This window comes from Phoxinus phoxinus (assembly GCF_949152265.1).
Source record: "Phoxinus phoxinus genome assembly, chromosome: 19".
NCBI classification, from domain to species: Eukaryota; Metazoa; Chordata; class Actinopteri; order Cypriniformes; family Leuciscidae; genus Phoxinus; species Phoxinus phoxinus.
In genome coordinates, this window is record NC_136894.1 from 29205779 (window position 1) to 29217731 (window position 11953).

Below are 11953 nucleotides of genomic sequence, written 5' to 3' on the forward strand. Positions count from 1 at the left end.
TCAGCAGATATTACAAGTGTGTTTGTGTTTCTTTAATGTGCAACAAACTGAAATCTTCTAAATGATCAGTGGTCAGTTTTATGTTTTAATAAACATTAATTTAGCACCAAATTGACTGTATTATTGCACACTCCAAGGGACATAGTTTCGTCCTTAGCATCTGAAGGACAGTCTTCTATGACTCATTTGTCTGAATAAACGAATCAGTGTGAAATCAATATCAATGTTCAGAAGTTCACATCAATAGATCTGATTTGATTTTCAGGTCTGTGTTGTTTCTTGCGACGGTACATTACGGCGTGCTAAAGTATTGATCAGGTTGTTTGTCTCTTAAAGGGGCGGTATAACGCCCTTTTCACAAGATGTAAAATAAGTCTCTGATGTCCCCAGAGTGTTTGTGTGTGAAGTTTTAGCTCAAAATACCCCACAGATATTTGTATATAGCATGTTAAAGTTATCACTTTTTGAGGGTGAGCAAAAACACACCGTTTTGTGTGTGTCCCTTTAAATGCAAATGAGCTGCTGCTCCCGGCACAGGGGGCGGAGCTTCGATTACCTTCTCAAACAGACTTTTAGCCTTTTATGTTCAAACCGGAGTCAGACAATGATGGAGAGACTCATGAAGTGACAACATGTAAAAGCAACAGGACATTTCTGAATGGTTAGTTGATGAATTTATGTAGCTCATGTGTAGTTATCTTCTAGTCATTGATTAGCATGTTCTGTCATGATAATCTATAAATCGAGTTCAGGGGGGCGGAGTTTATGCAAATTCTAGGGTTGGTGATGTCACTAACCCGGGAGGAATGTCGTGTAGTCAACTATGTAGTCAACCACCCCTTTAAGACTGGTGTTCATATAGTCCCTGCTTCTAAACACGAGAGGCCAGATTCACCAACAGCTTGCGCCAATGCAAACCCTCATTTGGCATTAAAATAACTACCGTCAGGATTGACTTCAGACACACAGTGAAAACCGAGCGCTGTAAAGTCGTGGACAGGGTTATTTTTGCGGCTGACCTCATTGCATATGCATTTGTAGGTGTTTCCCATTCAGACGCAATATTTATGGGAGGAGGGTATTTAAATGTGATTTACTAAGGCTTGCGCTGGTCAATTTACTGGTATTTCCGCTATTATTTACAGGCCAAAAAAGCATGTATTAAACCAGATGGTAATTTGCAGATTGTGTTGGTCATTATGGAAATGATCCGGCTGCGTCTGTTCTTTAATTTGCACGTCGTCAGTAAATCACCAGCAGAATTTTCCACTTCCATCTGAGCAAATCTGGTGTTTCTCCTGCATCGTGTGATGAAGTTATTACTATAGTTATTTGACAGTGTTTTGTCAGTTACAAATAATTATTTGGATGTTGAGGCCATTTTTTCCATTGAGGTCAGATCAGAAGTAGGCCTTTTATTATACACAGGTTTTTCGGGTGCTTTGGCATGTATTTGTTGACGGACACCTGAGGTTCTTATCCATTAACACCCACAGCCAGCAGGACACAGCTTGGCAGGCGTCCTCGCTGCTCACAAATGCATGATGGGCCAGAAACAGTGCCACCCCCTTTAGCCAGATAAAATCTTCAGGACGCTTTCAGAATAAGCAAACCTTTCACAATCCACAAGCGCAACTTTGGAGAGAAAAAAAGCAGTCGTCTAATCTAAGATTAGCTCGGCAGCAAAGCAGAGGCCTGTTCCTCACTGTCGACTGTATGAAGGCGTTAAAAGCGAGTGGTCGTGCTCGGCAGACCAGTATCTCCACATCTCACATGAAAGAATAGCTGATGATCTGTCAAAATGAAAGATCACCTCTATACGGCTGAATGGAGCATATGCCTGGAGGACACGTGTGTGTGTGTGTGTGTGTCCCAGTGGAGTTCATTGGGGGTGATGTGTGTGTTGTGGGTGTGTCTCTCTGTGCTCTAATTTCAGGTGTAACACAGAGGTGTTCGATGACAAGAAACCCACATGGGAAGCTGGGCAGCGCATTCAAAGCAGGTGTTCAGGTGTTCAGTCTCGAAGGTCTGCAGAGAGAGACAGCCATTAAGAATCTGATGACATGGATGTAAAAAAAAAAAACCTCTAAGGAACATGTACAGGATTCCACTGGAAATTCTATGAGAATTTGGAACATATATAGAATAAAAAGGAAATCTGGAATAAATTGGAAAAAGAACTGTTACCATTGGGATACGTGGAGATGCTCTGGATGTTGAACTTGATCTCCAGACAAAAAGCCTCATCAAAAGTGTTTGACACAATCCACTGCACACTCACAATCAGGACTGACCAGGGTTATTATAGACAACTAAAACCATAAAAAAAAAAACTTTTTATTAAATTTTTTATTTTTAATATAGGCTAGTTGAATAATTTTTTTTACTCAGTTCAACTTAATGTTAGCCTGGGTTTCCCCATACTGCCTTTGCGCAGCGTGATTTTATTCTCGCTGAAAGGCAGTCTGGAGACCATGGACCAGATTTTCGCCTCGTTTAGGGAACCAATCACAGAACGGGGAGGGATCAGCAAGACGATGACGACATGCGACACAACTAAGCAGTTTGTTTATATCTATGGATTCAACATGGCAGCAGACGCGATTCACGCGAAGCTACCTTTTGATGCAGCCTTAGATATTGTTCTAAGTAGTTTAGAACGCAAGTTTATTTTGAAAAAAGAGCAGCTTTTGGCGTCTCTACATACGTCGTCTGGTATAATGGAAACGATTGGTTATGAGCTACGTACAGGCGCTTTTGATAGACATTCTTAGCACCCAATAAACGGCGCCGGGCATTCGTAAACCACGCCTCAAATACGAGAAAATGCACATGTGGTTCCCAGACCCAAGTCTCAACGAGAATTGGGTCTGGCGTTAGCCAGGCTAACTTAATGTACTAAAATAGCTAAAACTGAAACAAAAATGTATTTATAAAACTAGACATAAAAAAAACTATAACTAACTAATAAAAATGACAAAATTACTAAAACTTTAAAGTTAAACCGGAAAATATAAAAACAGAAACTTAAACTATTAATAAAACTATATCTACTAAATATATTAATAACACTTGATCTGCCTTCATTATGGTTTAAAACTCATAATTTGTGACCTAAACAGTCTTAATGGGAACAAAAGTGATATTATCATAAAATATGTTTTATAAATATTATGTTAAAATATAATTTATTATATTTTTATATTAAAATATTTATATTAAATATTATGTATTCAAATATATTAGGGCTGTAAAATCAATTAATCGCATCTGCAGAAAAGTTTTCATAATATATGTGTGTGTATATATATAATACAATATTTATATATATTATGTAAACACAGACTTTTTTGTTAGATGCAATTACCGGTAATCGATTTTACAGCCCTACTTTTAATATTTCTCCTATAATATATCCTATTATAGAATAATTTTATAGGATTGGCATTTGATCCCATCAGGATTATTTGGGAATCAATAATTTTTGTAATTGTTTGTGGTACACAAATTACACACTTCACTTTTGGATGGCATGTGCGCATCTAATCAAGAACGTATTTGTTAACAAAGTCAATGTCCCTTATGGGAGATTAATCTGCATGTTATTCTGTTGTTATGTTTCTACTGCATTCAGACACACAGTCTATACTTAGAAAACGCTTATCATGATTAAAAATACTCAGTGTAATCCCTCCGTTGAAGTATTTACACATCTCCTCGCACTGATATCATGTGATCTAATGACACGAGCTCCGAGTGTGTGATGGCAGGGCCATTTAATGCCACGCTGTTACACGGTGTGTGTTCAGAGTCCTGATGGGAGGAGACCGCTGCGATCTACACTGTAAAACATCATCACAAATTACTGTAAATGGAAAAATGATGAAGTATTGCAACTGTAAGTTACCTTATCATGTGACAAATGGACCTGAAAAAGAAACTTTAGGTTAAAATGTATATATTTGAAAAGGACACATTTATATTTTAATGTCTAGAATATAGTTTGCCTTTTGTTTTGTCTTTGCCTATGATATTCCTCAAAAACAAAATTTTCTTCTTTATGGAAATGTAGAAGTACTTATTTTTAAAATATATATAAAAAAAAAATAATGAAAACAGTGGAAAAACATGAATTTTTATAAAAATGAATAAAAAATAATGTTGTTATATTTACAATACGGCATGCAATTTTTAGTATAATATATCCTACAAATTTTTTTTTTAAGTTAGCTTAAAATTTACAGTTACATTTTTTACTATATTATGTTTTCGACTTTTACAGCTGATATTGTTAAATGCATCTTTTTCTCAGTAAAATGACGATGTTCTCAGCGATCTCTGCCGTCACATCTGATATATTTTATATATATTTAAATATGTTATGTTTGTACAAGCATGGAGGATATAAGTTAGATATACAGTTCTGATCATGTATTAATCACAAAATGTTTCATTCAAAACTTTAAAAAAATATCTTTCAGTGATTTGCTGTCACTAACCTTGCTAACTTTGGCAAATCCAGGAACGATTGCAAGATTTCATCCTGGGTAAATAACTTCTTTTCCCCCAGACAGACTGAAGAAAAACCCCACGGGCATTCACTCTTGGAAGCTGTGTGAAGTCATCCAATCACGTTAGAGCTTACTAGATTGAGAAAGTGCTCTAGTTTCATGTGAAACATGCCTCAGACAGTCGGCGAACAAACTGTGGGAGGCCTGTCTGATGCGGAGACGTCTGCGTGTGAAAGCAACACTGAGAATAAGAAAGTCTTTCATCTTAAAGCTTCTCCTCTTCAGTTACTGCTCTCACACACAGACAGAGATCTTCAAACACACCCTTGATTAAATATTGAAGAATGCCCATGGCTCTCTAACAGAACACAACCTCCAGAACTTACTTAAAGGAGAGGAGAGGAGGTTTGGTACCAACACACAGAAAATGTTCCGGGTCAGCATCTTTGCCATGGATTTTGCTTAGAGCGGATTTTAGTAGTAGTTAATGGTTGATGTTGTGACAAGAATATTGTTCCAGGACCAACAAAAGGTCACATTATAGTCAGGTTTTAAACTTTACAAAATATATTAAGTGTAATTATGTTTATAATCTGGAAGCTGAACTGGACATTACTGTTAAGAAACGTTTTACTGCCATCTAGTGGTTGCTTTAGCGAACTTCTGTTTATTCGGACTCAGAAGGTAAAATGTCCTGTTCAAAACAAACAGAAGAATCCATTATCTGCATAAAATATAAAATAGCATACAAAACCGTACCAGAACTTTCCGTAAGTAGCCTATCGTCATTTACATTAATGTTGTAGTCACAAAGAAATAATGGAATAAAGAAGTTCCAGAATTAAAGTTTTTGGAATAAAGAAAGAAATTGTGGTACATTTAATTTGAAAGTCAATTACCCATCAGCTAAACCTAGATATACTCTCATACCCTTCTTCGGGGAGGGAGAATCCACCGAATTTTCTCTGTGGAGCAGATCTGAGGGGAAGCCACCAAAACCAGAGAAAATATCCCCAATCTTGCCCTAAAGATTTGGCAAAATATTTGGAAAAATGTCGTATTTTCCCAACGCTGGTCTTGTCTAGACCTCACGATTACCGTAGTGATCTCGGCGAGTGAACATCGACCTCAGTAGGCTATAGCCTATATGTCTTAGCTTTTCGCTAATTATAAACTCGTTTTGCAGAGCCCAAATCGTCTTTTCACGGCCAAAGTTAGTTATCTTAAAGATGTTTTACACTTTTTAGATTTAAGAGTAGCCTAAAATAACAGTAGGCCTACCTGTCAGAAAGATACTGATCCAAAAGGCAAGCGCTTCAACGGTTGACCTGCTGTTGCTATGGTTACCTCCTTTACTGCGCGCGAATACTTTTCTTGACCTGTGAAATGCGCATTTGAAATGTTTTTTGAAACATAAGACGAAAAAATTTAACTTTTCAACGCATTTATGTTAACAGTGCTACAGTGATGTTTTGCAACAATTTGGTTCTCTCAGTAATGGGTTTTGGAATTACGAGTAAAAAAAGTGTCACATTTTGTTCTACAACTACAAACCTCAAATGTGAATTTAGAAGTCAGTTTTTTTTTTATTAAAAAAGTTGATAAAAACTGTGCTATATAGGACTATAAATGTCCGATTTCTCAATCTCACATCTTGCTAGGTGTAGTCCTCATTAAAGGGATAGTAGCCTACACCCAAAAATTCTGTTAATAATTACTCATCCGCATGTTTCAAAACCCATAAGTCTTTCATTCAACTTCTGGTTTAATGAAATCTGAGAGCTTCTGGCCCTCCATTGACACTTATAATCGAAATTTAGGCTTTATTTCACTAATAATTTAGGGTGAACTATCCCTTTCAGGAGAATGAGCTCCAACTGCACTCCTGCTGTATGACATGCAGATGTGAAATGCATATGAGTGAGAGTGAGTTTCTGCTGTTGCAATAAATGGAGAAAATGCTTAGCTCAGCAAAACTTAGACATCGTGGCTTAACTGTTTCTTCATAGCACCGGAAGAGATCATCGGCTCTTTGACATGACACATGTGTAACTCGTCATGGAGGCTGGATGAAGCATTTGCTCAAGCCGGAAAATCTAAAGTTGCTCAGTTTAAAAGCCCTCATATAAAGCGTAATTGGTCTATTTTTGGAGTATTGGGGTCTGATTCACTTCTCTCAGTGCCGTTTGTGGTGATTGCACTCATTGCACTCTTGCCTTAAGTTACATTCGGTGTTGTGTGTATGGCACCAGTGTATGGCAGTAATAAAAAACCCAGAGTTTCGGAAACAGAAAAGCCTCTCAAAAAACACCCACACAATCACATATCAGATGCTGAATTTCTGTGGAAATAAAAGGTCTTAGCATAAATGTGAAAATATCTCTAGTGCACATCTATAGTTTCATAAGCATTTCTGTGAAAACCGTTTTGTTTAATTTCACAGCAACCTCACAACATACCAACTCCTAAGAGCAAATGATGTCTCAGATTTTGAGTGAAATAACCTCAATAACCTCCTGAAAAAAAAATTTTTTTTTTGAAAAATGATATTTTATTCATATGTTATGCTATGGCCTCTGTAGTGAACACCAGGACTCAGTTGTTTAAAAAAATTAAATTACATGAAATTATATGTATAGGCAAAACCAATGGGATTTTTTTTCCACAAATACATTTTGGAGTTTCAGGCTTTTCTTTAACCAAAATTTGTATAAAGATGATTCTCAACTATGTTATGAAAGATATAACAGAATGCATTGATACACCATTTTTACTTTATGCAATATGTGGGTAAAATGGCCATAAATTAATATTCCCATTCAATGTAATATCTATACACTGTATCTAATTTGCACATTAATGTGTTCTTGGAGCAACATTTAATGAAAAAAAGTGTAATAATTGGAGTAATAATTAGCAACATTTTAATAATAATATCTAATATTTCATAGGAATATTGATGTATAATTTATTTCCATATTCACTTGTTATGTCTCCCAAAAATGCCTGATAAACATGATTTAAGTCCTGATGTCCTGACATATATGAAGTCAATGCCCTGTTCTGTAACAGAAAGTAAAAACATTTATTTGAAACCCCATAATGTTATCCTGAGATGTTGGTTTATTAAATACAATTTGAAAAGTAGTCCGATTTAAATTATAATTACAGTATATTATCATATTTCCATAAGAGTGCTACATTTGATCACTAAATGAATGTCAGACATTTTTAAAGACCAAGGAGAAGTTGTATTCATGGTGAAACCTCCAAACATTTGGTATCTCTGAAAAGCCCTGAATGTGCTCTTTACAGGACACCCAGGTTGTGACATGTGACATGTATGGTGTCAGAGAAATTTACTAAAAAATAATGTCCAAAAGTCTATTCCTGGGTCCCATATGTTCTACTCATTCTCTCTCCTGAAAAGGCCAGTGTATGTTGTGTTTTGGATGTGCCAGGCTACAAATACTTGCCTCCACAACCTCCTAAAACCATCAAGACCACATGAGATAATCATCTTAACCAACACGAACCTGCTGCTCTTTAGCTTAACCGCCAGGTTGGTCAACCAGCGCCACCAGTTTGGTTTCGTTAGTGATCGACATCAAACCAGCACTGGGAAGTTTATGCTGCACTAAGCGAGCATTTTTAACAGGACTTGAAAAACAAAATCAAGTGTAAGAGCAAAACCTCCACATCTGAAGATTGTTTCAGTCATTATATAAACTACATTTTATAAATATATAAATAAAATATATAAAACTAAAATTATATAAAACTTCATTCAGTTAAACAAAGACAAAACTGAAACTGCGTTTGGAAACAAAGATGAAGTTCTCAAGGTGAACGCATACCTTCACTCTAGAGGTCAAACAACTAAAAATCAAGTCAGGAATCTTGGGCTATGTTTACACGGAAACGATCTGAAGAGAAAACGCAAAAGTGGCGTTGCGTTATCACTTTTTATTCTGCGTTTAGACGAGCGTTATGGGGGGGGGGGGGAAATCTGCGTGCATACGGTGACCATAGACAGTATAAACTGGACACAGCGACCCCATAGGTTTCATCGGAGAAAAGTGAAGCCAATTAGAAGCACTCACTTCCTGATCGCCAGGCGAACTGTGCAGACTCAAACTGAGCTTGACGCCGTAGATGTGACGTGAGCCTGTCTGACAGCTGTCAGTCTTCTAGTAGCTGTGCCGAGAGAAATCTGAATCATTCCCTTCCGAATCTCGCAGAGACGGAGAGTGTGAGCATTAGCTGTCCATGAGCTAGCAGCGGGAGCAACTTTATCACTCTCTATGGGCTTCTCTCTTGACTTTATGCCTCCACGTCCCCCCGATTGCTTGCGAGCTTCTCCGCCGGTCTATACGGTAATTTCTCGACTGTGCGACAGAGAGTCGCGTGGTTATGACGCAATCGTTAGCCTATTTTTACAAAAACTGCTTCTACGGGGCCATAACGTAAGATACAAGGTAATGGAGCCTTTTATACATTGTTGTGTTTTTTTAGAAATAAATAATGGACAAATGGAGTCTTTAAACGCCTCAGATGTAAAGTTATTCGCTGTCAAAGTGACGCCAAAATGAATGGGAGTCAATGGGATGCTAACAGCAGGTGAAGTTCGGCTACAATGGCGGCGCCCGGGGAGGCTTCAGTTTCCGGCCGATGGATTACCGCCTTGATGGTGACGCAAAAGTGTGTGAAATTCGATGTAGTATGCACTCCAGGCGGCTAGGTGGCAATGTGATGCACTGCGACACAACAACACCAAGTCCGCGCGCCTGCGTAGTGCGTGCAACCTTCTTCTTCTCTCCCTAGTAGCGAGAAATCAAAACACAACATGGCGAAGCGAACAGCAAAAGCTGACAATTTTGTCTGGACAGACGAGGTGTAGTTATTGCTCCAAACAACCTTAAATTACAAAGCCACAACAGGGCGTGGACTGGGAGTCCGACATGTTTGTTGTTATTTTCCTGTAGGCCTACTGGCGCACGCCTGTGACGTAAACGCGTACGCGACGAGAGCCGCCGTGAGCAGATCAGTGCCTTTACATAGCAAACTTTTGCGTTTTTACCCTTTAGACAGGAACGCGACGGTGGATCTTTTTTAAGGTTTCCACTCTGGAGGGTGGTTTCACTTTTTTGCGTTTTTAAGCCTCAAAAACGCCGTCGCAGTCTAAGGCTATGTTTACACGGAAACGGTCTGAAGAGAAAACGCAAAAGTGGCGTTGCGTTATCACTTTTTATTCTGCGTTTAGACGAGCGTTATGGGGGAAATCTGCGTGCATATGGTGACGCAAAAGTGTGTGAGATTGGATGTAGTGTGCACTCCAGGCGGCTAGGTGGCGATGTGAAGCACTGACAGTGAAAGAGCCGCTGACACAGTTTTTCATGTTTAATACGGTAAAGCTGCTGCTTTAACCCTCGGTGCTCTTCGCGTGTCGCTCAATAATAACAGAATTTTTTTTTTTTTTTTTTTGCCAATGAAATTAATGCTATATTTTAGTTTGATAATGTTTTTTTTTCCTCCTGTACTGGCGCATGCCTGTGACGTAAACGCGTACGCGACGCCTTCACTGTCTAGCAGACTTTTGCGTTTTTACCCTTTAGACGGGCACATCTAATAAAATATTTTTACGTTTTCACCCGCGAGCGTTCTCATGTGTGTCTCTGGAGTCAGATTTTAGCTTCAGAAGTCATGTCAAAGCAATAACTACATCAGCATACTATCATCTGAAAAATATTGCAAGAATTAGTTGCTTTATTTCCAGTCAAGACTTAGAGAAACTAAATTTTGAGCAGAACCAGAAAATATGAACACATCACACCAGTCCTCAGGTCTTTACACTGGCTCCCAGTTACATTTAGGATTGATTTTAAAGTATTATTACTGGTATATAAACCATTCAATGGCATAGGTCCTCAATACATTGCAGATATGCTCACTGAATATAAACCCAACAGATCACTCAGATCATTAGGATCTTTTGATTATTTTAATTTCTTCTAAGCACTTTGAATTACCATTGTGTATGAAATGTGCTATATAAATAAACCAGCCTTGCCTAAATTAATATTCAGATCCAGTACCTGATTAATTGGTTGTGTGCAATGCAAGGTCAGGAGAATATTCTCATAGTAATTCTCAAGAAACACTTTATCTTTTCATCCGTTAATAACACAAACATTCCTGGAAATATCATAATGCAAAGACCCGTGTTATCTCTGCAGAATCACTGATCACACCTAAAAAAAAGAAAAAAAAAAAGTGGTTTCCGCTGTAGGCCGCTTTTACTACAGAAGTAAATAAGCCATGAAAAGAAATGTTCACTGCACGATGGTAAAAACTACATTTCTCATCTATTACCACCCACTGATACTGCCACCAAAGATGGAAATAAACTAATAAAATGGCAACACAGGAAATGGTACAAGGAATATTACCTGAGAGACAAGTAAATGTGTATATATATATATACATAAATAAGTATATGCATCAATGTTATTGTTCACTGACTGTTAAATCATTTCAGTAATTGAAAAAAAGTTAAATAAAATATATATCATAGAAAAAATATTTCATGAAACTAAGAAATGTTGCATTGGCAAGTACTGAAATAAGATGAAGTACTAACATTTAAATAAAAATAAAGCTATATAGAAATATTAAAATAAAAACAAAATTGCTAAAACAAATTACAAATGAAACCTGAAAATAATCAAAATAGAAGCTAAAATGGTCCCATACAAATTTTGGGAAAATGCATAAAAAAAAGTGATTAAGTGGCATAGTTTCAAGGTTAAAGCAAATATCCAACCTATTTAAAATCCAACAAAAACCCACAGACCCAGAAAAAAGACTTGATTTAATAAAAGTAGGGCATATTTTTTGTCCCCTCTTGCCGAAGCAAACTTCCACCATTACTTAAAATAATATCGCCCACGCTCAATCTTAACATCTCCCCAGCTTCACACCACCATGACTATCTTTCCCTCTTCTGAAGGGGAATCCTCGGTTTCATCATCATGCATATCAACTGGAGGCGTGCGGCCTTCACCACTCGAGCCCAGTCAAACCCCACATACAAATAATACAATGCATATATTACAGAACGAGATCACTTAAGAAAGCAGAATTCAAAATGAAGAAGGAAGGAAGAAAGAAAGAGAGAAGGAAAAGACAGAGACACGCACGCTACTGTTTACTTTCATTTATTTTATCATTGGCAAACCTATTCATTTGTGAATTACAATAAAAGAAACTAAGAGAATCTGAAACTGTGTGTGCAGCAGTTTGCATTATATAATATAAATAATAAGTCAAACGCAGCTGCTGGATGACATAAATGAGATATTTCATATAATATGGCATGCATACAGCTGCAACCTTAAAAAATGGATTTAGAAATCACAGTTTCTCTTTGAAAACAATCAGAG

General features: G+C 37.4%; 1 long non-coding RNA gene across 1 annotated transcript; it reads right to left on the reverse strand.

Annotated features, from left to right (window-relative positions):
• Positions 1-895: 895 nt before the first annotated feature.
• LOC306987607 lies at positions 896-4709 on the reverse strand. The gene is made up of 4 exons (XR_013795201.1): positions 4500-4709; positions 3908-3928; positions 2188-2312; positions 896-2028 (listed from the first exon to the last, which is right to left on the reverse strand). It is a non-coding gene; the product is annotated as an uncharacterized lncRNA (long non-coding RNA).
• Positions 4710-11953: the final 7244 nt, after the last annotated feature.